The following is a 27,636-nucleotide window of genomic DNA, read 5'->3' as shown; positions in this document are numbered from 1 at the left end:
AAACTCTACCCCCATATGGTCTTTGCTTTTCTCAGGGGTCCTCTGAGGGGTGGGGTGGGAGAAGGGACAATAACTCCTTAGAGAAGGAAGAAGAGGTGCACAGAAACCCCAAGACCCTGCATGCTGGGTAGGTTCTGACCTTGAGCCCTCCTGACGTACTCTGAGAGCTGGGGACCTCCAGTGCACTCCTCAGGGGATGCTCAATGCCCCTCTGTATTACCACCAGGCTCTGTTTACATACTCTCCAGGGACGGGGAGCTCACTACCTCAGGAGGCAGCCTCTTTTATTATTGCCTGTTATCCAAGAACCCTTCAGTAGGAGCCCATATTCACTGTCAGACCCGCTCTGGCAAATGACAGGCCTTTGGGAGCTGAAGGCTGCCATTCTAACCCCCTGACACTTCCCGTCTCACTGTTGACACTCCTCCAGGCCTCATGTGTCAGTGAGCGAGTTCCCTCTTCATCCCGGTTCTGCTGCTCTGAGCCACCAGGGTGTCAGGGAACCATGAAAGGTGGCCCCAAAGTTAACCACAGCCCTTCCTGTGGTGTAGCCAGACAGAGGTCGGCTGGACGCTCCTCCTATCTGGGGATCAGAAACCATAACTGAGAGCTAGGGAAGAAAACTCACTCTGACCTTGACTGTCTCTCCCAGTGTCATTGCAAAAGAGAGCATCTGTCATCATTTAGTATTGAACTTGTACTACCTGCTAGGCACACCACGTATATCCCTTCTATTCCTCATCTCATCCGATCCTATGAAATCTGTTCTAACGTTATTCCCATTTTGCAGGTTAAGAGACAGACTTGCAGAAATTAGGTTAACTTGGCCATGGCCACACAGCCAAGTGGTAAGGCCAGAGTTAACCTGGCACCACTGACTCTGAAACATTCCCGTTCAGCAGCCCTGGAGGACTAACCTCGGATGCTCTCCCCAGCTATCTGGAGCTAAAGGTGTCTTCTTGGTTCACTGGGTCTCCAAAGTCAGAGGGCCTGGTCCCTGCGGCTAAACTCGCTCTCCAGGATTGGACTAACAGTGTCCCCCTGGGGCTTTCCAGGTGGAGGTGGAGAGTGGCTCCATTTGCATTCCTTGGCCATTCCTTCAGGTCAAGAGGAGCTGGTCCCCAACTTACTGACTGTTCCCACACACCAGGCCCTATCACCTCCTTTCATCTGCACTATAACTCTGTGCAGGGCATGTTTAAACCCACTTTAAATAGTGGCAAGCTGTGGCTCAGAGGCCTTCATGCTTACCGCCGGCTCAGGGGTATGGGAGCTTGACTGCGATGCTTCTTCAGGAAAGTGTGTGTGTGTGTGTGGGGGGGGGGGGGGGGGGGGGAGAGAGAGAAGAGAGAGAGAGAGAGAGAGAGAGAGAGAGAGGAAGTGGGAGAGAAACATGGGTGGACTTCAAGAAACACAGAGCTGAAGAGAAGAGGTGAACAGCTTTCTTCTTTTTTTGAAAGGCACGAATAGGAAATTTAACTTGATCCCTTGTGGTTTCTGGGCCAACCCCTCAGTGAAGTTGGATGGCTTTTACAAAGGGAAATTTTTATCCATTTTCTGGTTTTTATGGGGCTTCTTCAATGAGCAAAAACCTCTCCTGTTGGTGCTTTGAGAGGATTTCTCTGCATGGCCCACAGTGATGCCGTGTAATCTCCCAAAAAATATGGTAGTAATATTCGCCGGATTAGGGTTAGTTATTTTTATGTGCTTGTCATTTTGTTTCTCGGCAGCTCTTTCTGCCTCCTGGAAAGGACGGGGTGGACACTTTATTTCCAGAGTCATATATTTTAATTCGATCAAGCAAATTTCACTCGTTCTCTGTATAAATTATTTAACTCATTTCTTTTAGGTTAAATGTCTCAATAGGAGGATAGAAAGTCTTTCCATCACATTTCTTCCAGGATTTTAATCAACTCCTCTAGATGGTATGAACTTCCTTCTCAGTCCTCCATCCTTCTCTGTCCTTAAGTTTCTCCCCCTCCCGTCTGTCCCTCCCCCTCCCTCTCTGCCCCTCCCCCTCCCTCCCTGTCCCTCCCCCTCCCTCCCAGTCTCTCCCTATCGGCTTTTCTCCATCCTCTGCCCCCAGTTCCTCCCGAATCCCTTGGCCCCATCCCAGCTTCCCTCCCTCTTTGGCTCTGGTGGGAAGAATGGAGGAGCCTGAACATTCAGGATCTGCTAGTATGCACTTGAACCCTGCAGTTGGATGAATTCCCTAAAGGCACCCTTCCTTCGACCTGACATGGCCCCACCAGAGTGGGTGCTGCGTGTCAGGCCCTGCTTGCTCCCTGGGCCAGGTCTCTGTGCCCAATCCCCATAGCTGCTCCTGCCTCTCCTAGACCTGTGCACCCCCTAACCCCCCACTCCCATTCTCTCTCTAGGGCTGCAGACTCCTGCTGAATTTAAATATAAGAGCTTCTCCCCAAATTCCAGCTGTTTCCTAATGAAACACTCCATCCTCCTCAATCAATTGCCCCTTGTCACAGGCAGGCTTCCTCAGAGTCTTATTTCACTCTGGTCTGGTTCCCTCAGCCCTGGGGCTGTTCCCAGGGCACCCTCCCCCCACCGCCCCCACCCACACACAGACGCACACTCTGGGGCCTGATGCCTCACTCTGATAACAGTGCAGGGCTGGGGAGCAGGGGGCTAAGGCAGAGGTTTGGGGGCTGAGCGGTGGTACTGCAGAGGAGGGAGGGGGTTGGCTCTGTCAGGGGCCCTGCCTCTCCTGGCAGCCCCATTTCTGGCCCCAGGCCCTGTCAAGAGAAGCAGAAACCAGCAGAGCAAGCTCATTACCCCGCACACACTCTCCCTTCCCTCACATCACATTGTTTCAGCCAAGAACAAGTCTCCAGTGGGAATTCCCTTTCCTCTTACTTTTAAAATATACAGTAATTAACAAACTAATGCTATTAACTGCGACAACGAGGAAATTACAATAAAATCACTGCAGAGTCCACAAGCAGTCTGTCTGGTGGTGGGTCTCAGCTCGGTCTGCAGGGGAGGGACCCCGGTGTCATCATCCCGGCCACAGGGGGCCTCTCAGGCTTGAACCTTCTGCAGGAGCTGAGTCCGCAGCAGGTCAGGCCAGGCCTCGGGCCCAGCTGCTGCATTTCCTGTGCAGGAAGAGTCAGGATCCCGGCCATTCTTCCAGGCCCGGAGGTTTACTCTTTTATGAAACCCTTAAATAATAGAGTTGTGGCCTGGCGCTGACCTGGGCATGTCCGCGAGGACACGGCCCCTGCTCCGGGACAGGCCCAGTGACTTCCCTTCAAGGACACAGTAGGTCCTGACACGTCTCCAGAGAGGCCGAGGAAGGGCTGCTGGACCACTGTGACGTCCTTCTCTGGCCCCGCGGAAGCGTCTTGGCCCTCCCCCCCACCCCCCCCCCGCCCCCCGCCCGCGCCTGCCCATCCTCTGCACTCCTCCCCACACAGTCAAGCCTCGCCTCTCCTCTCCTCCCGGGGAGATTTTGCTAAGGCACAGCCGAAGGAGAAGGCTTGTTGTTGCCCGATTGTCTGGAAGTCTGTTTCCGGTCTGACTTCAGTCTTTCATGCTGCAGCCCCATGTAGTTTCCTCTGGTGAGTTCCCAGCAAGCTTGGTACATGCCCTTCCCATCCTTGCCTCCTCACCCCAGGTGTCACGATCTCCCCTGTTGGTCCTCTGAATCCCCTTTTCCCATCAGGTAGCCATGGTGACCCGAGGGCAACCTGCTCTCATCCTCTGCCTTCCCTAGACTTTATGTCCCCTTGCATACTGACAAATATCTGCTCAGAACTTCTAGAACTTCTGTTCAGAAACCCACAGAGAAGTTATATGAATATCCCCATTTTACAGACGAGGAGACCAAGGATCAGAGAGGTTAAGTGACTTGCTTGAGATCACACAGCCGCGAATGAAGAGGCCGCGTCAGGACTTGAGCGGCACATTATGTTTTCCCATGTGACTCTATCTTCCTTGCCACCTCTTGGTGCCTAGGGAATGAATACTGCCAGTGAGAGGACATAAACTTGACTTTCCTTCCTTTCCATGACCATGCTGGGTTTGGGGAGGTGAATAACAATAATAAAAAGGCTTATCTCATTTTCTCCCTACACCAGCATTCTAAATTGAGTGCCGCCATCACGCAGATTTTATACGTGGGGAACCTGAGGCTTGGAGAAGCCCAGTTCTCTGCCCAAGGTCACAGGGCTGGTGGTGACAGAGCCAGAGCCTAAACCCTGTCCTGTCTGACGCCAGAGCCCTGCCTTTAGCCGCTTGCCTGAAGAGAGAGAGAGAGACTGACTTGAAGTCAGCGACAGGGAGTCCAGCCAGGGTGAGTGTCGAGTCGGAGAACCTCATTAGGAGTGAAGCTGCCACACATGTCAAAAGCCCCGGCCGCCCAGCCAGCCCCACGCAGGCTTCCAGCGCACAGTGTAAACATCCCTCCTAATTCACCAAACTCAATCACGTTACTGGGATGGATTTTCCCATCATTACTCCTGCGTGAGTGACAACCTGCTCAGACACTTGCCTTCAGAGAGTTTCAGAAATCAGAATGCTTTGCTCCCTAAGTTGATTTCAACTTGTCCTAAAGTCATTTTAATTGGTGAAGCATCAGAGGCAATTTGGGTAACTTTCTGAGTCGCTGAGCTGGGGAAGGGGGGGTCTCCCATGCCACCCTGGCCCCCGGGTAGCACTTTCCCCTCCTCTGATTGGTCAGGAGACCACGCTCCGCTCCTTGCTTTATTTTTGTGTTTCTTGCCGAGATTCCTACTGCTGGTTCCCGAGGATAACAAGATTCATTTTCTCAATGGCTTTGACAGATAGGATTGTTATTGTTATTACACTCATATACCACCTTTCCTCCGAGGAGCTTAAGGCGCTTTACAAATTTGAAAATTATCTAATAATCTCCCAGCAACCCTGAGAGATGGGGAGAAGCTGCAGCTAGAGGCACTGCAGTGCAGCCCGAGAGCCCCACATTCTGGCCCCCACCGCCAGGCTGGGTGGGCCAACGGCCACAGCTGGGCTGGGGGTACGCGGGGCTGGAGGTCTCAGAGGGACCTGCTCCCCTTGCCCGATAAGGAAGGGAAGATATCTGTGTGGGAGGAGGGAGAGAGGAAGGGGGGGGGGGGGAGACAGACCCAGATCCAAAGGACAAAATCCAATGGGAGGAAACTCAGGCAAGAAGAGTTTTCTTTAAAGACTGGAGAAATGAGAGGAAGCAGGAGACTCCCAGGGGCTTGCGGGTAAGAGAGCTGAAATTCAAAATGGAAATCTACCAAAGCAGCAACTAGGCCCCTAGCAAAGGACCTGGCATGAGAACATGGGCAGAGATATCAAGAGAACCCACATTGCAAATTTCGGTGGCTGCTTTTAGGTGGGTGTGGGAAGCCTCGGCAGACTGCTCCCTGCTCCGCCCCCGCCAACCTGCAGGCTCAGAGGTGTGGCATTAGGCCTCTGCCAGCCTGACATCCTGTGATTCTGTCTTCCTTTAAATTTCCTCTTGCCAGAGGTGGCCACAGTAATTGCAGCACCTGTACTAAGCGTGAAGGGAAAGCTACTATCAGAATGACGGGAAGGCTTAACTGCATTGCCATCATTTTCTTGAGAAGAAGGCATGCAGATCCGCCTTATTTGAGGCTGCCCTTTTGGAATTAGAGATCTGTGGCGGTTCTAGGTCCCGTGGAGACCAGCTATGGTTTTGTGGCTAAGAGCTGGGCTCTGAGATCAGACCACGTGGTGACCTTGGCAAATGACCTAACCACTCTGAGCCTCAGTGTCTCATCTGTTCAAGGATGAGGATAGTGACTCTCTCTGGTGGGTGCTTGAGGATGTGTGTAAAGTGCCTGGCACAGTCCGCCGTGAAAGGTGAAGTCGAGGAGGAGGGGATACAGATGCTGATCATGTGGTGTGATATGGTGATTTATAATAAGAGATACATGTTTTCCCATTTTTGGCAAGAGCTCCGAAAACCCTTGGAATTTCGGACGTGATTAGAACCATTGAAGCAGTTTTTTAGTTGTTAATAAGGTGACTTTTAGAAAACCCTTACGTCACCTAAGGATGGGGGCTGGCTACCAGGGAAGTAACAGTGTGATTAGAGGGTTGGAACTTTCAGTTGTCTGCCTCCCCCCCCCCCAACCCCCCCCCCCCCCCCCCGCCCGGCTTTGGGGAGGGAAGAAGGGCTGGAGATTGATTTCAATCACCAATGGTCAATGATTTAATCAATCACACCCACATAAGAAAACCTCCATAAAAACCTAAAAGGACAGGGTTTGGAGAGCTTCTGAGTGGGTGGCGGGTGGAGGTGCTGGGAGAGTGGCGCCCCTGGAGAGGGCAGGAGGCTCCTCCGCCTTTTCCTTACACCTTGCCCTAGGCATCACTCCCATCTGGCTATTCCTGAGTCACATCCTTTTATAATCTAGTAAGAAACATGTTTTTCTGAGTTCTGTGAACCTCTCAAATTAACTGAACCCAAGGAGGGGTCACTGAAACCTCCAATCTACAGCCCAGCCTGTTGGTCAGAAGCACAGGTGACAACCGGACTTGCTATTGACTGAAGAGGTGGGTTGTGTGTGGAGGGCAGGACAGTCTTGTGGGACTGAGCCCTTAGCCCGTGGGATCTGATGCTATCTCTGGGCAGGCAGTGTCAGCACTGATTTGCAGTGTGGGACACTCAGCTGTGTCTGAGAATTGTTGCTGGTGTGGGAAAACCCCCCTCCCCACATTGGAATTGGGTGATCAGAACCCTTTATATGGCTACCCTTCCTTTGAGCTTCTTCTCAAGGGCTGCGACAGCCTGGACAAGGCTCAGGGGCAGTAGGCAGGCTGGGGTTTGGGTGGCAAGGAGCTAGAGACCCGGCATGATCATCTTTGAGACAATTACTTTTCCTCCTGTCCCCACCTCAGGCCCACCAGACCATGACTCTCATTCTAATCCCCTTCACTCCTCTCTCCCCACCGCCCTTAGCTTCCCCTGCAGCCTTAACTGATGCTGGAGGTGCCTGCTGACCGCATGCCCCTGCTGCTCCCGGACCCAGCACCACTCTCTGTTTCCATTGGGACTTTTATTTTATATTTTTTATCTTTTTAAAATTTTTATTGTTGGAAGTATTACATTTGTCCCCCATTGACCTCCTCTAGCCCACCCCGACTCCCCACTCCAGGCCTTCACCACCCTATTGTCTGTGTCCACGGGTTATGCATCTCTTCCCACCCACCCTCCCCCACCTTCCCTCTGAGGTTCAACAGTCTGTTCCATGCTTCCATGTCTTTGGATCTATTTTGTTCAACAGTTTATGTTGTTCATTAGATTCCACATATGAGTGAGATCATGTGATATTTATCTTTCTCTGACTGGCTTATTTCACTTAGCATAATGCTCTCCAGGTCCATCCATGCTGCTGCAAATGGTAAGAGTTCTTTCTTTTTTACAGCTCCATAGTATTCCATGGTGTAAGTGTACCACAGCTTTTTTATCCACTCATCTGTTGACGTGCACTTGGGCTGTTTCCAAATCTTAGCTATGGTAAATTGTGCTGCTATGAACATAGGGATGCATATATTCTTTCTGATTGGTGTTTCTGATTTCTTAGTATATATTCACAGAAGTGGGATTACTGGGTCAAATGGGAGTTCCATTTTTAGTTTTTTGAGGAAACTCCATACTGTTCTCCACAGTGGCTGCACCAGTCTGCATTCCCACCAGCAGTGTACTAGGATTCCCTTTCTCTGCATCCTCGCCAGCACTTGTCCTTTGTTGATTTGTTGATGGTAGCCATTCTGACAGGTGTGAGATGGTACCTCATTGTCACTTAGATTTGCATCTCTCTGATGCTCAGTGACTTTGAGCATGTTTTCATATGTCTCTTGGCTTTCTGTATGTCCATTTTGGAGAAGCATCTATTTAGGTCCTTTGCCCATTTTTAAACTGGATTGTGTGTCTTCCTTTTGTTAAGTTGAATGAGCTCCCTAAATATTTCGGAGATTAATCTCCATTGGGGCTTTTAGAGAAGGCCCGGGGCCCCCTCTGCTTTGACTGGTGTGGGTCCCCCCCGCCCCGCCCCAGCCCCCGAGGAACCCAAAGGAGAACATTAGAAGGTGGAAGTGATGCTGACCAGAGTCTGAAAGGCAGGTTGGGAGGAAGGACAGTATAATTCAGGACAATGAGCAGGAGAGAGGGCAGAGAGGCTTCTAAGGGTGAAGAGAAGTATAAGAGGAGGAGGCCCTGTGGTTCTCTCCATGGTTCTCCCACTGAAACGAGACATAGGACTCACTACATTGGAGCTAGGATTTATGTATGTAAGGGACCTGAACCTCTGTGGGTTTGGTATCTGCAGGGCTCCTGGAACCAATCCCTCGTAGATACAAAGGGACTACTCTAAGTTTTTGGGGAGTCAAAAGTTATACACAGATTTTCAATTGCAGGGGGTGGGGATGGGGCCAATGCCCATTATAATGCCCTCATTGTTTAAAGCAAACTGTGTACATGTACTTTAAATAATTAAAAAATTCCAAAACCTCCTGCCCTCTAAGGTGTGGTGGAGCTGGTACCATCCATCCATCCATCCATCCATCCATCCAGTAAATATTTATTAAGCAATGACTCAGCGAGGCATGGGGGTACAAGATAAACAAAAACAGACATGGACCCTGCCGTCATGAGGCTCACTCTGGGTAGGCCCAGCAGCATGAGGGTCCCCACTGCCATCCCTGGCCCCTGAGAGGCCCCCAGTTGGAGTCCAGAGTTCTTTCTGGGTCTACCCTGCCCGTGCTGGGGACCTGTCCCCCACCGCATCTCAGCAGAGCAGAGCAGCTATGAACACAATCTCTGAAGTCAGGCAGACTTAAATGTCAACCCCAGCCTTGCTCTTTTGAGCTGTAATGCCTTGGATAAGTTAAACTTCTCTAAGCCTCAGTTTCCTCATCTGTAAAATGGAGATAAGCTAAATAAAGGGTGTCCCAAAATTCACGCAAGAAGTAATTTTGATAGAAAACAGAGGTTTATAATTAAAAATTGTAAATTTTTTTATTGATTCTTAAAGTATACAGTATAGGGTTATGTATGGAATAGCATATCGGGCAAATGGCCTCCACAGCTTTGCTGGCACATACGCACTCTTTTGTTATTGCCTGAGCAGCCGCATTTTCGAAAAAGAATGGTCCGATGATGCCTCACTGTTCTAGAAGATGAGTGGTACATCTACACAATGGAATACTAAACTGCGGTAAAAAAGAAGGAATTCTTACCATTTGCAACAGCATGGATGGAACTGGAGAGCATTATGCTAAGTGAAATAAGCCAGTCAGAGAAAGATAAATATCACATGATCTCACTCATCTGTGGAATATAATGAACAACATAAACTGATGAATAAAAACAGATCTAGAGATAAAGAAGCATCGATCAGACCGTCAAACCTCAGAGGGAAGGTAGGGGAGGGTGGGGGGTATGGGGGAGAGATCAACCAAAGGACTTGTATGCATGCATATAAGCCTAACCAATGGACACAGACACCAAGGGGGTGAGGGCATGAGTGTGGGGTAGGGGGTGGGGGTGGGGGGCAATGGGAGGATAAGGACACATATGTAATACCTTAATAAAGAAAAAATTAAATTTTAAAAAATGCCGAACATTAAAAAAATCTTTATTGTTGAAAGTATTACATAGGTCCTCCTTTTGAAGATTTAAAAAAATATATTTTATTGATTTTTTACAGAGAGGAAGGGAGAGGGATAGAGAGTTAGAAACATTGATGAGAGAGAAACATTGATCAGCTGCCTCCTGCACACCCCCTACAGGGGATATGCCCACAACCAAGGTACATGCCCTTGACCAGAATTGAATCTGGGACCCTTCAGTCCGCAGGCTGACGCTCTAACCACTGAGCCAAACCGGTCAGGGCATGAACATTTTTCATAGTGTATGCACCAAGCCGAACTTTCAAAGAGGGCTATCTCATGGGTGAGCTCGTGTATATATTCACAGACTCGACCAGAAAGTCCACAAAACAACTGAGGCAGTGCTTCTGCTCTGGGTCGTAGGGCTGGGGCTAGAGCAGAAAGAAGATTAGTTTTCACTGAGTACAATTGGTGCTACAGTTGACCCTTGAACAACACAGGCTTGAACTGCAAGGGTCCACTTAAGACGCGGAAAGTTTTCATCTTGCAAACAGGGGAAGTAAATGTATGGTACCGATAAATACAGTGCAGTACTGTAAATGTATTTCATCGTCCTTATGATTTTCTTAATGACATTTTATTTTCTCCTGTTGACTTTATTTGAAGAATACAGTATACAATACATATACCATACAAAATACATTAACAGGCTTTTAGGTTGTTGATAAGGCTTCTGGTCAACAGGAGCGATTGTAGCTTCTAATACAATAGAAGCTAACAGTAGGCTCTTGGTCGTTAAGTTTTGGGGAGTCAACAGTTATATGTGGATTTTCAGCCCCCTGACCCCCCACATTGTTCAAGGGTGAACTATATTTGAATTCTTTACTTTGTGCAGGTTCTTTCAGATAAAAACATTTAAATGGGGTTGCTAATACTTACAGGTCGACTCAAGGATTAAATTAATACATGTAACGCACTTAGCACAATGCCTAACACAGAACAAGTACTCGATCCCACACCACAATATTTATGGAGTACGTGATAGTTTCCATTGGTCCCAGTTCTTCATTCCCCCTACCATATCCACACCCTTGCCATGGCCACAGCACTGGCTTTGGCCAACTGGGCGCTTGCATGGTTAGGTATGCTCTCTTGCATTCCCGCCTTTTGCAGAACATGCCTCAGGTAGCAACTAGTCCAACAAGGGTGGGAGGCATGTGGAGCAGGTCAGCACCCAGTCCACCGTTCAGAACCAAGCCCAGCTGAGCCCAGTCCAGATCAACCAAAACCCAGCCAGCCTGCAGGAAGTACTGATTGTTGTATGACTCCGGTTTTTGGAGTCGTTGCTATACAGCATTGTTATGACAAAAGCTGACTAAGACAGACTACTGGCATGTGGCAGGCCCTGTGCTAAGTCCTGGGGTGAGCAAAAGCAGAGATAGACCCTGCCCTCATGGAGCTTATACTTCGAATGATGAAAGAGCCACTAGAGCCATGGTCGGCAAACGGCGGCTCGGGAGCCACATGCGGCTCTTTGGCCCCTTGAATGTGGCTCTTCCACAAAATACCGACTTCTGCGCATGGGCCACGAAGTTTCAGTCGCACTGTACATGCGCGCCCGCACATGGTATTTTGTGGAAGAGCCACACTCAAGGGGCCAAAGAGCTGCATGTGGCTCGCGAGCCGCAGTTTGCTGACCACTGCACTAGAGCATTTAAGGCAGGGAGGTAGGGAGGGTTGATCTAGGCCAGTGATGGCAAACCTATGACACGCATGTCTGAGGTGATACGCGAACTCATTTTTTTGGTTGATTTTTCTTTGTTAAATGGCATTTAAATATACAAAATAAATATCAAAATTATAAGTCTGTGTTTTACTATGGTTACAAATATCAAAATTTTTTTATATGTGACACGGCACCAGAGTTAAGTTAGGGTTTTTCAAAATGCTGACACGCCGAGCTCAAAAGGTTCGCCATCACTGATCTAGGCAGAGGGTCAAAGAAGCTTCCTTTAGGAAGTGACACTTGAACTGAGAGCCTGAAGGATGAACAGTAACTAGGTAAACTGCAGGCAAAGAAACAGAATGTGCAAAGGCCCTGAGGTTGCAGGGACCTGACCTGAGCTCCCACAAGGGGGGTTGACAGAGGCTGGGTAACAAGGGACAAATGTGAGATGATGACGTAGGGGGTGCAGATCAGGCAAAGATTTTTTTTTAAAGCAGTGGGAAACTGTGGAAGGGTTTGGTGGAAGGAAGAGGAGGACATGATTAAATTCACTTTGGAAGAGGTCATTTGGACGGAGGTTACATACATACTGGAAATTATGTTCGTTGAGATACAGTGGGGCCTTGACTTACGAGTTCAATTCGTTCCGTGACGGAGCTCGTAACTCAAATTACTCGTATGTCAAATCAAAAAGTAAACGAGTGAGACACGTGATGCTGGGCTGATGTTGTGGCGTTCACTGTGACGTTCGCTGAGCCAACTAGCGTTGGGGTATCTGAAGCTGGCTCGTAACCCGAATTTTAGCTCGCAACTCAAAGCAAAAAATCAGCCGAGAGACGGCTCGTATCTCGAAAAACTCGTTAGTCGGGACACTCATAAGTCAAGGCCCCACTGTAGTATTAAAACTATTACAACATCTGTGCCTGTCTCTGTATCTCTGCTACATTTGTGTCCATATCCACACCTGTGTCCTTGCTCTTGTGTCCAGCCCCAGAAGCTCCAGTGCCCCGGCCCCTTCCCAGATTACTGGGGTCCTTAAAACTGTACCGTGTGCATTTCCCAAACTCTTGCCCACTTTCTGGGCATCTTGGGTCTCTCCAGGAGGGACTGGGTGTGCTGGCTCCAGGCCAGTGTCCCTGAACCAGCAGAGGCTAAAGGCAACTCCCAGGCCTCCAGAGTCTGAGGCTGGGTGAGGACTCCTCCCACATGGGGACAAGGAGCAGGAGGCACGAAAGGCCCTGGCATCCACAAACCTCCCATCAGTGCAAATCAATGCAAGATTAAAATTCATGATGGTTCCGGGGCACAACTGCAAACAATTTGTTCAGTAAACTTTGCTCTAATTGGCATTCGTAGAATTTCCTGTTAATCAGGCCCCTTGGGCTCTGTGGGGTTGGGATGCTCTGTCTCCCCAAGACAGGACAGGGAGCGTGTGTGGTGGGTATGAGAGGAAGGGGGAGAGATGATGGTCAAATGTGGGTATCTATAATTATGAGCCTGGGTGTCTCGCTGTGGAGACCCAAGTGTAGACTGGGGTGTCCACAGGTGACTTTGTGCAGGGCGTACTTCTGTTCGATTCCAGGTAGGTCTCTGTGTGGTGGGGGCTCCAAGAAATAGTAATTGGTGATGATCAAGTTGGTTCCTAGACTCAGGCAGCCTCCTGCCCATGAGGTGTCCATCTATGCCAGCTGTCACCAAAGAGGGGCTGTGCCCAGTGGTGGCATCACCCCACCCCATGCCCAGTACCCTTTTCACCAGGGCTCTGTTTCCCATCATGCACCAAAGACCCAAGATCCAGGGCTTAACGGCTTTTGGGGATTCTGCTGAACAATATCAATGATCTCAAATATGAAGAGAACTCATGTGAAGAAATCGCAAGTAATGCAAGCTTAATTAGCTGTCTGCAAAACATAACATTGTGCCAACTGCAAAACTGCTCAACTCATATGGGTCTATACAAACCACATGTAACATGAGATCTGGCTGTGTTTTATTGTGTTTGATCTTGTGGGCGATGTAGCCTCCAGGGGTAAGAAGAACCAAAAAGTCTAGAGGTGGCCCTGGCCAGTCCCTTGGGCAGGAGTGCCCAGCTCTGCTCACTCTCACAGGGAGGCATCCTCTGTCCTTGGGCAGTAATGGGGTCACCTTGGCACATTGTCAGACCCTGGCACACAGAGCCCGGAAAGGTGTGGCGTGTGTGCGCGTGCGTGCCTGTGTGTGTTGTGGGCCTCTGCGTGCCAGGGCTGCCTGCAGCTCATTTCTCTGAATGGGTTTATACTCAAACACGGAGTAACTGCAGTGCTGGTATAATTGTGTGTAAGGGACTGTGTCTTATGCACAGATGGTTATGATGCTTCGGTGTGGATGTGTTTGTGTTTGTGCATGCCCAAACAGATAACTTGCCTGAGCGTGAGGGCATTTGAGGGGGGTGTGCTGGCTGGGGGAGGGGGGCGCATGTGTCCCCCACCCCACCATCCCTCACAATCACGATCTCAGCAGGAGCAGCTCTTACCCTGGAGCCCGCCCTCACTGCTCCAAGCAGCTGCTGCTTTCCCGCAGATGAACCCTCTGCTCCAGCTTCTCCTGCGCCTGGGGAGGGGTCTCTGGAGGACAGTGCCCTCAGCAGGCAAGCTGACCTTCCACGGACCCCCACCCCCACCCCCCCACCTCTTGTCCACAGGGGTTCCTTTTTGTTGTTGTTGTTGTTGTTAATCCTCACCTGAGGATTTTTTTTTCATTGATTTTTTTAGGGAGAGTGGAAGAGAGAGGGAAAGACAGAGAGAAACATCGATGTGAGAGAAACACATTGATTGGTTGCCTCCTGCATGAGCCCCGACCAGGGCCTGGGCCAGGGAGGAGCCTGCAACCAAGATATGTGCCCTTGACCAGAATTGAACCAGGGACCCTTTGGTCCGCAGGCCAACACTCTATCCATTGAGCCAAACCAGTTAGGGCCACAGGGTTCCTTCTTTTTGGGGTCCCTGAGGCTGTGGACAGTAGGGATTGTGTGACTGGGTATCAGTGCTGGTTGTGTGGCTATGTTTGTGTGTGTGGGAGGGGCTGGGGCTAGAGTCTGAATGGTTCAGAAGCACTACACCGGGCCCTGCTGTGTGGGAGGGATAAGGCTGCTCTTACTCCTAGCTTAGGGGTCCTGCCCCTCCAACATGAGGAAGGGCCAGAAGAGCCTGGATTACAGGTGTCAGGGACGTGGCTTTGCCCAGTTAGGGAAGTCCTGGGCCCACCCTCGGCTTACCCAGGGCACCCAGGGAGTCTCAGCCAAGGCAGAGGGCATGTGGTCCCCTCCACCTGCCAGGGGAGGGAGACCCAGGATCTCAGCAGAAGTTGCCGAGGAGAGGGGAAGCAGGGAGGCTGAGGAGAGAAGGGTAAAGAGGGAGTTAATCCCAGAGCACCTCCTTGAGGCCTGGGAGGAAGGAGTGGGCTCCAGGGTGAGACCCAGGGAAGGTGCAGACGGGGAACCCAGGCCTGGGGCAGGTGAATGGACAGCCCATCTCCAGGATGGACACTCCGAGATCTTGTGACTGCGTGGAAGGACCCTGTGCCATGACACAAATCTGCAGACCAGGCCAGGTGGGCGCAGGGTGCTCCTCAGGTATAATCATGAACAAGAGCCGGGCCAGCCCTCATGGAGCAGCAGGCTGCGGGGGAGGCTGGGGAGTAGCCAGTGCTGGGAAGGGGGGGCTCAAGTCTGTGGCCACCAGAGGAGGCATGTGACCCAACCTAGGGAAGCCTGAGGGAAAGCTTTGAAAGGTGGTGACATTTCAGCCCAGGCCTGAATATAATAACATGAATTATTATTTGTAATAAAGCAACAAATAATAGCGATACTGAGCAACCTACCACATGACAGATATTTTACCCCATTTACTGTTTATAACTGCCCTGTGAGTTAGATACTGGGATACCCATTTTACAGACAAGGAAACTGAGGCCCAGAAAGGCGGAATTTTTTGTCCAGGAACCCATAGCTAATGGGTGACAGAGCCAAGATTTCAAGCCCACCAAAACCTGAGTTCCAGGACCAGCCTCCTGTGATCAGTCCCAAGTCCCCTTTCCTCACGTCAGCAGCAGCAGCACCAGCCTCCGAGCACGCCCTCTGACCCTCAGAGGCTGGCCTGGCAGCCTGGACCAGGCCCAGGTGGCCAAGATGCGGGCGAAACTGGGCAGGGCAGGGGTAGCCCTCAGGCCTGTGTTTGCAGAGCCTGACATCTACCTGGCCCTGTTTTCATTTGCTTTTCGGTTGAGAAGGCAAAAGGCCCACGTTTTTTATGACACCAGCTTGTGATTCTATTTTCTGTTTAAATTCTGGGTGAGGGAAAAATAAGAGACATCAGAGAAACCTTCAGAATCTCATTTCGAGAGTCTGAGCTGCAGATAAATGAGCCTCCTGCAGAAACGCTACATCAAAGCGAATTTTCTCAGCTGTATTTTCTTTCTTTTAATAGGGCCATTTACTACATTAATATTCCAGGAAGTCATTTTAATTTTGTGTTTATCATCCATTGGGAAAGTTAAACGGGATCAATATGTAACCAGTGGCGAATTGGGGGATCTTGAGAGACAAGGGGCATGTTTGGAGGCTATGTGATCCCACAGCTGGGAGTCTTTAGGAGGGAGGAGGCGGCCAGGGAAGGGAGGAAGGGAGGAGGTGGGGGTGGGGAAGGGAAGCGTGGGGGAGTTGTAAGGTGGTAATTGCCTGAACATGTATTGAAAGAACAATTATTGAGCGTCTACTAGTGTGGGGCATGGCTCATGCCTTACCTTTTCCATCCTCACAACAATTCATGAGCTAGTTATTCATATTCCCATCCTCACACATGGGAAAGCTGAGGCTCAGAGAGTTTGCCACATGCCCAAGGTCGTATAGGAGAACTCTGATTCACTGCCTGATTCGTTCCTTCAATAAATAAATGCCAAGCACCTGCTGTGTGCCAGGCATTTTCCTAGCAGCTGGGGGCTTTAGGTCAATGAAAGTTAATTTACCAAAAGCCTAAGGCCTCTTGTCAAATCCACGGAATGTCTCTGGGTGACTTGCCTGCTTCTAGGGAAACAGGGGGGCCCTGCCCTTGCAGAGGTTGCAGTCAGGTGGGGAGACAGGCTTTCACCAAATAATCACACAAGTCAAGATGAACTTGCCTTTATGATAGAGGCCAGAGCTGAAATGGGGCTTCGTCTAGATTGGCAGGCCAGGGAAGGCTTCCTGGGGATGATGATGCTCCAGCTGAGATCTGAGGGGAGTGGGGGTGAAAGGGAAGGCAGGGCCAGCTTCAGGGAGCAAGGGATGGGAGCTTCAAAGCTGGGAGGAGCCAGGGACCTTGAGGGGCTGCCAAGGTGAACAGCAGGCGTGATGGGAACTCCTGAGCCAGGTAAGGACTTGGGGAGCCCCAGCAGGCTATGAGGGAGATAAATACTCTGGGTCAAGTTTCATGAACTGAGGGTCCTCCACCCTGCCTGTGCAGTGGAAGATGGGAGTGGGGGATGGAGGTGGGGTGATGGTAAGTAGTAGATCTTAAGTAAAGCCCTGTGAGTGGACTTGGGAGGAGGTCAGGGAGGATGGAGCTGGATCTTAAAAGGAGGGGATGGGTTTTCAGGGACTTGAGGGACCAAGAAGGCGAAACCCTCGGAATCACCTGCGACTCACCTCTTTCTCTCCCCCTCCCCACGTTTGATCCGTCAGCTCATCCTCTTGGCTTTACCTTTACAATACATCCAGAATCAAACCTCTATCGCCACCTCATCCCTACTCCCCCAAACTAAGCCACCATCTACTCTCAACGGCCTCCTAACTCTTCTCTCTGCTTCTGTCCTTGACCCCCTACAGTATATTCTCAACACCACAGTCAGAGGGATACTTTCAAAACATAAGTCAGATCATGCCCAAAGCCCCCGGTGGATTCCTGTCTCATGCAGATGAAAGCTAGTCTTTACGGAGGCCAGCAAGGCCCTGGTCTGCACTTCCCCCATTGCTTCATGACTCCCATTCACCGTTGCTCGGCTTGCAATTCCTATAACATGTCAGGTATGGTCCCACCTCAGAGCCTCTGTTCTCTGCACTTACTGTTCTCTCTCCCTGGAATGCTTGTCCCCCAGATATATGCTTGCTGCTTCTTTCACTTCTTTTGGGTCTTTTCTCTGTGAGACTTCCTCTGTCCACCCTATTTCTTTCATTCATTCACTCATTCATTCATTCATTTATAAAATACATTTTCATTGATTTCAGAGAGGAAGGGAGAGGGAGAGAGATAGAAACATCAATGATGAGAAAGAACCATTGATCAGCTGCCTCCTGCATGCCCCACACTGGGGATCAAGCCCACAACCTGGGCATATACCCTGACCGGGAATCGAACCGGTACCTCCTGGTTTATAGGTCGGCACTCACCCACTGCGCCACGCCAGCCAATCTGTCCACCCTATTTTAATTGCGGAACACCCATCAGCACGCCCTCTCTCCCTTGGCTGCTTGGTTTCATTCTAGTGCACTTCTCATTTCTAACAGATGTTATCATTTACTTGTTTATCTGTTTGTGGTCAGCCTCCCCTCACTAATGTCAGCTTCCCAAGGGCAGGAGTTCTGTCCATTTTGTTCACTGTTATGTCCCCTGTGCCTAGAACAGTGCCTCGTGTCACAGGTGCTCAGTCCGCCAGTTAAGAGGGGACACCTCCTCACTTTGGGAGGCAGGCAGCAAGGCTCCAAAGGGAACTCTAGTTCAGCTTTAAGTTGTTTTTATTTATTTATTTCCCTGACTCCTAACAACAGTGCTTCATAGTGACAACTATTATTGGCCCCATGTTACAGATGGGGTGGCTGAGGCTCAGGGAGGGAGTGAAGTAAGTGGCAGATGCGAGCATCCTTCCTATCTCAAGGACAGATGCCTCTACCTACCATCTGCAGGACCCTGGGTAAGCTTCTGTCCTCTGTGCCTCAGCATCCTCATCCACAAAATGGGCACAATCATCGCCCCTACCTCCAAGGGTTGTCGGGAGGCTTACACAGGACAATACTCGCACGCTCCTTGGCGTGGGCCGCGTGGAAGGCGCCTTGTTCCGTAAGGTTAGCGACAATTATTCTTGGAGCTGTGCTCTGCTGCCTGGGTCGGGCCTCTGGGGCACCACCCACCCCGGGGTCTCCATCCATTTCCACGGGGAACTTCGGGTTCAGCCCAGGGCTCTGCCTCCAAATGGCAGTGGCCGGGCTTGTCCAGTCCCATTTGTTTAGGCGGAATTTAATTTCTCCCCAAGCTGAGAGCCTTCTGCCCCCTCCTGCCCTTTCTCTTGCTCTCATCAGCGGGAAAATGAGCTCCAGGAGCTTTCCTCCTGGTCCAGAAATCCAAGGTGAAGAATTTCATTAACAATCAAGAGGACATAATCAACATTCTAATAATTCCAGATCCGCACTCCCCCTTTCGCGGCCCCTCAGAGTACCCCCACCCTCCCGCTCCACCCCACTCCCCACGCGCACAGACACACTCACCTTCACAAAAAAAATCTCATTTTCTCGCCAGCCAAATTTGCTTTGCTTTTCAATTCAGCTCCTTACCTTCTGCCCTGATGATGAGGGGATGTGCTCGGACTTCCTGGACGTTTCCTGCTTCTGAAAGAGATGTGAGTGGAGAACAATGGCATCATGAGGGGTTTGCTTCCCTGACACCTTCTGGAAGGTTCCAGGGTGGGTGACACACTTTCACCCTAGGGACTCAGGAAGCCCTACCCCATGGCCGGAGAACTTCTCCTGGTTGGGAGAGAGAGTCTGGTGCTCTCCTCTCCAGGACCGATGAGGGCTCTAGAGCCGATAATTGGCCGTTTCCAATTCCATTCGCAGTTTACACAGAGCAAGGACTATCTCAAACCCCCTCCCAAGCACTTGGGAGGATGTAGCCTGGACCACCTTCCGGCTCTCTGACCTTGGCTAAGCGAATCTTTCTGAGCTCAGTTTTCTTATCTGTCAAATGGGGATGCTGGCAATAAGGCCCCCTCTCACGGTCCCTGGGGGAATGAAATGAGATCATGCTTAGCACAGTGCCTGGCTGGAGTGGGCACACAATAAGGAACGGAGCTGCCATTGTTATATGTGTAGAAGTAGCTACAGTATGTTTGGCATTGGAGCCCTACCATGTGGTACTCACCATCCTTTCTCCCTCTCACTCAACTTTCGTCCACTTGGGATCCACTGAGCTCGTACTGATACAGTGACATATGGGCAATGAGTGAACATGCCCAACAGAAATCTACAGTACAGTGTGGTCCGAGCTGTGACAGGCCAAGCTGTGGGGCTATGGGCGCCCAGCGGCTGCCCCTGCAGTGTCCAGAGGCTCTGGCAGGAGCTGACTTGTGTGTTGAGACCTGAGGAATGAGGAAGGATTTGCCTGGAGAGGAGGAGTCAGAGGGCTTGAGGGTGGAAAGGCCAGTGCAAAAGGCTTGGAGATGAGAATGCAGGCGGCTGGGAGGGCAGTTCCCTCTGCGGTGGTGAGCGGGCAGTCGGGAGCCAGGCCAGAGAGGCTTCTCAGAGAAACGCTGTCTGGCTGCATGTGGGGAACAGATGGGAGAGGGGAAGGTGGACATGGAGAGAGGAGTGAGGAGGTAGATGGGCCTGGGCTGGTGAAGGCTGAGGACTTGGGAAAAGTGGAAATGTGTGTTCCAGGGGCAATCCCGGGAAGGGCCGGCCCCCCTGCGGGGTGTAGGGGATGATGGCTGGCTGGAGTCTGGCTTGAGCACCCAGCCCACTGGCACCTGGAAGAGGCACCAGGGCTGAGGGGAGGATGGCCCCTGCGTGTTGGGCACTGAGGTGGGGCTGCATGCGGCCCAGGTCCCTGTCTGGGAAGGGGTCTTGCGTTTGGTGGAGACAGAGCGAGGAACCGGAGCCCAGGGCTCTGTGATGAGCTCTAGGGGCAGGGCGCAGGGACCTTGAGAGTCCAGAGTCAAGAGGAGGAAGGAGAAGAGGCGAGGGAAGAGGAAGAGGGAACTAAAGGTTGCTCTCAGCGCTAGTGTCTGTGGCTCAGGCAGAGCTCCCCGCTTAGGGGCGAGGGCAGGGCTGTTGCTGTGCTCCACGTGACCAGGAGTTGTTTCCTACAGGAGCCGCAACCGGGCAGCAAACCTCCAGACCCGCTTCCCTCCCTAGGACACTAGCCTCTGGGTCACCTCCCGACCTCTACATGCCCCCCTGGGTGACCTGCAGCAGGTCGGTCTCTCTCTCTCTCTCTCTCTCTCTCTCTCTCTCTCTCTCTCTCCCCACATATACACACACACACATATATACATACACACACATATATACATATACACACACATATGTGTGTGTGTGTGTGTGTGTGTGTGTGTGTGTGTGTCAGAAGAAGGCAAACAGAGTGTCTGAGGAAAAAGGAGAAGAAGAAAGTCTGACTTCCTTTCCCAATGGGGACAGGCGGGAGCTGTTCCCACACGTGGTGGAGGTGAGACAGATGGTTAGGAGCCTCCTGGAAGATCTCCCGCCCTCACCCCTTTGGCTCCCAATCCTTCCTCCATATGGCAGCCACATTACCCTCCTGCCCCACATCTTTCTATAGCTCCTCCATGCCCTCAGAATAAGTCGAAACTCTCCAACAAGGCTGACAGGGCCTCCACCCACCCTCCAGCCTCTACATGAGCACCCCCTCCCCCCAAAGCCTCCAGGTCTCTTCCTTCTGCTCTTTCCTTTGCTGGTCTAGCCCCGCTGGCCCACCCTTCTTCCTCATCTTTAGGTCTCAGAAACCCTGAGAAAGTTCTCAGAGCCCCCCTCCAAGCTAGAAAAGGTTTCTCCTTTGGGTACCCCAGGGCACCACTGGCCTCCCCCAGCCCCACTGCAGCCTGGGCCCCGTGTCACTCCATGTCACCCCTGCCTGGTCCTCTCCCTCTGGAGCCTGAGAACTCTGTGAGGGCCTTTCTAGAATCCTCGTGCCTGACATCCACTAGAGATCAGTGGGAAGAACACCCAGGAATTACCAAGGTGGTATTATCTTTCAGACTAGGAGCTGGTCAGAGGTCACCTCCTATTTTTGAGGCCCAGAGCGTGGAAAGGACTTGCCCAAGGTCGCAGGGAGAGAGTGGCTGAGCCAGGAAAAGAACCCAGAAGTCTAAACTCCCAGGATCTTGCCCTTTCATGGAGGGACCCTGGGAGGAAGTGGAGGCAGGTAGCGGGAGGGGGCAGGAAGTGGGGAGGGGGTGGTCAGAGGTTTGGGCAGCAGCTGCCATGGTGTGTGCTCAGATGCGTGTGCTGCATTCGACTGGCTGGGAATTCCCTCCTGCTGCCCCTCCGTGAGGGGACCCAGCTCTCTGGAGAGGAGCCCACCCAGGACTGGGTGCTGGGAGCAGAGCTGGCCAGGCTCTTGGATTGGGATTTACATCATCTCAAACCCTGTGGAAGCTGAGAGTGGGTATCCAGGGGGCAAGGCAGGCACTGGGGATGCAATTGTAACTGGACAACCAATGGGTCTGTGCTGCCTGTCACTACTTGAGCCAATTAAGCAGAAACAGGGTTGAATCATATGAGTGTTTATTCCAATACTGCCAGCAGCATGGGAGAGCAGCAGGTCACCCACAAAAATCTGCTCTTCACCCCACCATAAGCCAGCTGCTTATACTGGGTAGAAGGACAAAGGTTACATGGGGAAGTAGGCAAAAGGGTATGCCAAATGGGGAGCTAATAGGTAATGCAGGCTGGGGATTTGCAAAGGGCTGCGGGTGTGTAAAGGGCTGGGGGACTTCAAAGGGCTGGGGGTCTTCAAAGGGCTGGGGGCTCTGGTTTCTGCAACAAGGTTGTTTATCTTTCCATAATAGGCAGCTCCCTGATGGGGAGGAAGGGCTGCATTTCCAGGTGAGCCCCCATGTCCCACATGCAACTCCCAGCCAGGTTAGAACGTGCTTTCTTTAATCAGAACAAAAACAATCACGGTTAACAGAGCATGGTTAATATTTCTTACAATTATAGCTGGTCCCCAATATTCTATTTCTGCCCCTATCACAGTCACAGGCTAATAGCTTCCCAGCCTGGGTTGCAATTAGGGGCACATTCCCAGTGGGCCCAGAGGCAGCGGGAAGGGCAGTTAGTTGTTTGGAGTTGGGGGTGTGGTCCCACCTCTGCCCACGGGTGGCTCAGGGTCAAGAGGGGTCACAATGAGGGCACAGGTGCAGTGGGGAGACCCCCAATAGAAGGAAGGGTGGGTAGTGAGGCAGAGGGGGGCCTTGGAGGTGACGCACAATCATGGAGGATTAATGGGGTGCGGTATTTTCCCAGAAGCCCAGATGTAACAGTGAAAGAGCCAAGCTAAGGAAGTTAGAGTCCCAGCTTTTCCGCGTGGGTTTCCTTCCTCGTGACGGAGGAATAATGATAACAACGGGCTGCAGCTGAGAGGGCTGCTGTGAAAGGTACATGAGGAAAAGCATATGCAGCGTGCTGACCCTGGCCTGACCACCGGCCACCTGGGGAAGGGTCAGGGGGTGGGCCACACAGCAAGCGCACACGGGAACTGCAGTCATGTTGACTGGAATCGGGGAGACCGTCCAACCCCCGCTCCTCACTGACCTGCCGCATGGCCTTCAGGCGAAGACCGCGCCCAGGTCTGTCCGCTGTAAGCAGAACTGATAGCACCACTTAACCTTGGCCGGGGTGAGAGGAAGTGCAATAGGGAACATACACTGCCTGGGACGCAGGTTCTCCCTAAACGGTAGCTCCCCAGGATGAAGTGGGGTCACCCCCAGAGCCCCAGATCACAGCCCTAAATCTTCTGCCCCTGAGACCACAAGACAGCTCTCTGGCCTCAGGGTCTGACCTCAGGGGACCTGCCACCCAGTCTGTCCGACCAAGGTCTGCAGAGCTGGCTTCCTGCCGGAGCCTTGAGAGGGGCCACCAGGTACACTGCAGCTGTGAGGAGCTGAGAACGTGCTGGACAAGTTCAGTCTTCCCAGAATTGCAGCCCCAGGCCCAGCCTCAGCCCCAGGGTGGGGGTGGGGAGGGGAGAAGAGGGATAGGGGTGGAGTGCCATGCTCATCCTTACTGGCCTTTCCTGAGCACATGTCATCTGGTATCATCCTCGCAACAACCCCCTGAGGAGGGTACGGGGTCATTCCCACTTTACCAACGGGGAAACCGAGGTCAAAGAGATGAAGTGCCTAGCCCAAGGCTGCCTACCTAGCGAGTGTCGGCCCCAGGATTCAACCTCAGGATTGCCCCAGAGCCCAGGCACTGAAGGTCAGCCGGGCAGTTCTGAGCTTCAGGGGGAAGCTTGGTACCCACCTGTGTCACACACACTCCCGCAGGACCCCTTCTCCCCACACCTGGAGTCCAGTGTGAACAAGCCCGGGACTCAGACCCTGGGCACCTGGGGAAAGGCCCAGCTGAGCTCAGGCCAGGCTGAGGTGGAGACTAGCGTCCAACCCACAAGGTCACTGGCTGGGCCGGAGGTGGTGCCCCAAGGGCTGGGGATGGCTCAGCCCCACGCAGTGCATTGCAGTTCCGTGGTCCTATCTACCTGCCTGACCAGCCAGGTGCTTTGAGATAAAGAAGTTCAGCCGCAAGCCTGCTGAGGCGTTTGCTTTGGGGTAAATATAAACCTGATTTTCCTGGGCCCTGGATGACTCAGCGCAGCTGGGCCCAAGGTTTTCCTGTCTTTTTTTGGTGGAGAAGGTAGAAATCAGGGGCACCCAACCCCCTGGCTTCAGTGAGGAGCTCTCTCCTCCCCAGCTCCAACACGGGAAGGGGAAGCCACTCTGCGTGTCCCCAAGGCCCAGCTGAGACGAAGACACAGCCTGGTGTCAGAGTAGGAGTATGTATGGGCAGCCGTGGGCCTGGGTTCAAACCCCAGTGCTGCTACTTACTGGCTGTGTGGCCTGGGCCCCAGTCTGCAAAATGGGGATCATCACGTCCACTTCTGCAAAGATGAAGAAGGAACACTACCGAGGAGAGGGCAGGCACGCTGCCAACGTCTGTGTCCTTTCCTCGCCAGCCCCCAAGCCTCTGGCAAAACCCACCACTAGCAGCAGCGCCATCCCAGACGCTTCTTTAAAAATGCAGGGAGCGGGCGGGGCGGCAGTCACTGGGTCCACCTGAGGGGAGGCACGTGCACAGCCCTGACTACAGCTGCGGATGGAAGCGGTGGTTGAGTTACTGCACCTGAGAGAAGCAGGGCTGGCAAGCACTCAGAGAGCGGATCCTGGCCTCGCTCCCTTATTTTACAAAAGGGGAAAGGCAGAGAGGGGAGCTTCTGGCTGGGGCCACCCAGAGAGTCAGGGTCTGGTGGAGCCAGGCTCGAATCCAGTTTGCTTGCGATTCTGTGTCCTTGGTGTCAGGAGAGACAGGTCCTGGGAGAGGGGCCCAGGTTACACCGAGAGGGGAGGGACCCTGACAAGGAGGCCTGTTGCTCTTGGCCACTTTCCTAGCACATGGTGCCTGGCACATAGTGGGCACTCGAGTATTCATTGAAAGACTGAGAAGAAGAAGGAATGAATGAAGGAATGAATGAATGGGGTAGTAGGAAGGCAAAGGTGCCCTTCCGGGATAGGGGATGCTTCTGTGAGTTACAGTCACCTGGAGAAGGAGCCCTCTTTGCCTCCTCCAGATGTCAGCTATGGGAGGAGGGGCAGGGGGATTGATTCCACAGGACGAGGACTGGAGCTGCAGCCAGAGGGATGCAGTTAGACAGCAGGGAGTTACGTGAAGGAGGCAGGGAGGCTGGGTGGCTTCTTCACCAGAGCTCTGTGAGGGAGGAGTGCTCGGTCTGTGTCTGGGGCAGGGGGGGCCTTTGTGAGGGTGGGGGTCCTGGGGGAGCCCCAAGGCACACTTGCTCAGAGTCGGGCACCTGGGGGTCTGCAGGCAAAGCCCACTTCTGCTCCTCAGAAGCAGAGCAAGCTCAGCCCTGGCTGCTCAGGATCCTGTTGCCATGGCGATACGGAAGGCTCCTCTGAGAGCATTGGAGGCACCTGCCTGCCCTCAGCGTGGTTTGAAGCTGGTGGTGGGGATGGGGGTACAGCTAGGACCTTGTCAGGCACAGCACCACAGACATATGCAACATGGGCGCCACTGGCTTCAGAGTTCACAGACCTGGGCTAAATCCCAATTGTAAACCGGTGGCCCTGGACAAGTGACCCCACATCTCCGAGCCTCAGTTCTGCCATCTGTAAAATGGGGTTGATAATACTCTTCATAGGGTTGCTGTGCCGTTCACTTAAGCCTGTACGTGGAAAGCACAGCGCGGGGGCACAGTGGGGGCTCAGAAAGGTAACTTATTTCTGTAATTGCAGTTAGAATTAGGGCGCCACAGGAGTCTACCCCTAAGGCAGCGGCCCCCGGCCCTCAGCCTGCTCCCTGGCACTCCTGGGTGAGGCTGGAGAGAGGCCTGATTCTTTCTCCCAGACAGGCGATCAAGACCCGGAGTTATGTCATCCTTTGAACATGGGCCTGGAAGCTCTGCTGCAGGCACATCTGAAAAATAAATAATAACAACTTGAATAATTCACAGAATCCGTGTGAATAATTCACCATGGCTTCCCAAGCACCAGCCGATTAGTCACCGCAGACCCAGACTCCTGTCCTGCCTGCCTCTGGCGGCCCCACTGGCCCTGGGGAGTGTGGCCTGGCCCCCCACCAGCCCTGGGGAGTGTGTCCTGGCCCCCCACCGGCCCTGGGAGTGTGGCGTGGCCGCAGGTGCAAGAGTCAAGTGGGAATACTCGGAGGGACCCTGCTGAGGCTGCAGGGACCTGAGGGCAGCCAGGGACATAGGGTTCATGGTCTCTGGGTTCTACAGAGACCCAGGGCTGAGGAGGCCGAAGGGGACTGTCCTCGTGCCCTGAGGGAGGGGATCCTGCAGCAGGCCATCTCTGGGCTGCATGCTGGAGGCTGGGAGGGGAGGAGAGCCCCTTCTTGTGGTACTTTAGTAACTAGCCCCTCTCCACAGGGACCCAGGCTGCCTGGCCCGGTACCCCGCTGTGAGAACCACTGCACCAGCGATGTCTACGCACACACACAGGAGGGTGCGCGTCCATGCGTGGAAGCTTCTGTAACACAGCAGGAGCGAGGCCGCTGGGGAGGACTAGAAGCTAAGAGCTAAGTGTAGGCATACCCGGCCAAGAACACAGATTGCAGCAACGTCTCTCACACTGTCTCCGGCTCTGGCTGTTTCTCCATTGGTCTCCGCATGTCTGTGCATCTCCTTCCCAGTCGTCCTACCGGACCAGGTAGCCCATCTCCACAGGGACCCAGGCTCCCTGACATCAATCCTGAGACGGGATGAGGCGGGATGAGGCGGGATGAGGCGTGATGAGGCGGGATGAGGCGGGATGAGGCGGGATGAGGCGGGATGCGGCGGGATGAGGCGGGATGAGGCGGGATGAGGCGGGATGAGGCGGGATGAGGCGGGATGAGGCGGGATGAGACGGGATGAGGCGGGATGAGGCGGGATGAGGCGGGATGAGGCGGGATGCGGCGGGATGCGGCGGGATGAGGTGTGATGAGGCGGGATGAGGCGGGATGAGGTGTGATGAGACGGGATGAGGCGGGAAGAGGTGTGATGAGGCAGGATGAGGCGGGAAGAGGTGTGATGAGGCGGGATGAGGCGGGATGAGGCGGGATGAGGCGGGATGAGGCGTGATGAGGCGTGATGAGGCGGGATGAGGCGTGATGAGACGGGATGAGGCGGGAAGAGGTGTGATGAGGCGGGATGAGGCGGGATGAGGCGGGAAGAGGTGTGATGAGACGGGATGAGGCTGGATGAGGCGGGATGAGGCGGGATGAGGCGGGATGAGGCGGGATGAGGCGGGATGAGGCGGGAAGAGGTGTGATGAGGCGGGATGAGGCGGGATGAGGCGGGATGAGGCGGGATGAGGCGGGGATGAGGCGGGATGAGGGGGGATGAGGCGGGATGAGGCGGGATGAGGCGGTGAGGCGGGATGAGGCGGGATGAGGCGGGATGAGACGGGATGAGGCGGGATGAGGCGGGATGAGGCGGGATGAGGCGGGGATGAGGCGGGATGAGGGGGGATGAGGCGGGATGAGGCGGGATGAGGCGGGATGAGGCGGGATGAGGCGGGATGAGGCGTGATGAGGCGGGATGAGGCGGGATGAGGCGTGATGAGGCGGGATGAGGCAGGGTTAAGCGCCTCTGCTCAGGACTCAGACAGACCTTGGTTCGAGCCCCCAGTTACTTACTGTGTGACGGCCAAATGGCTCAGGCATTTTGGGTCTCCATGTCCTTGTCTGTAAAATGGGGATTAAAAGCACCTACTTCATAACGGTATTATTGTTCTGTGGATGAAATGATGTAATGACCATAAATTGCTTAGTGCAA

The sequence above is a fragment of the Myotis nattereri genome, assembly GCF_964212035.1.
Source record: "Myotis nattereri genome assembly, chromosome: 5".
Taxonomy (NCBI): Eukaryota; Metazoa; Chordata; class Mammalia; order Chiroptera; family Vespertilionidae; genus Myotis; species Myotis nattereri.
Note: the sequence above shows the minus strand (reverse complement) of the source record.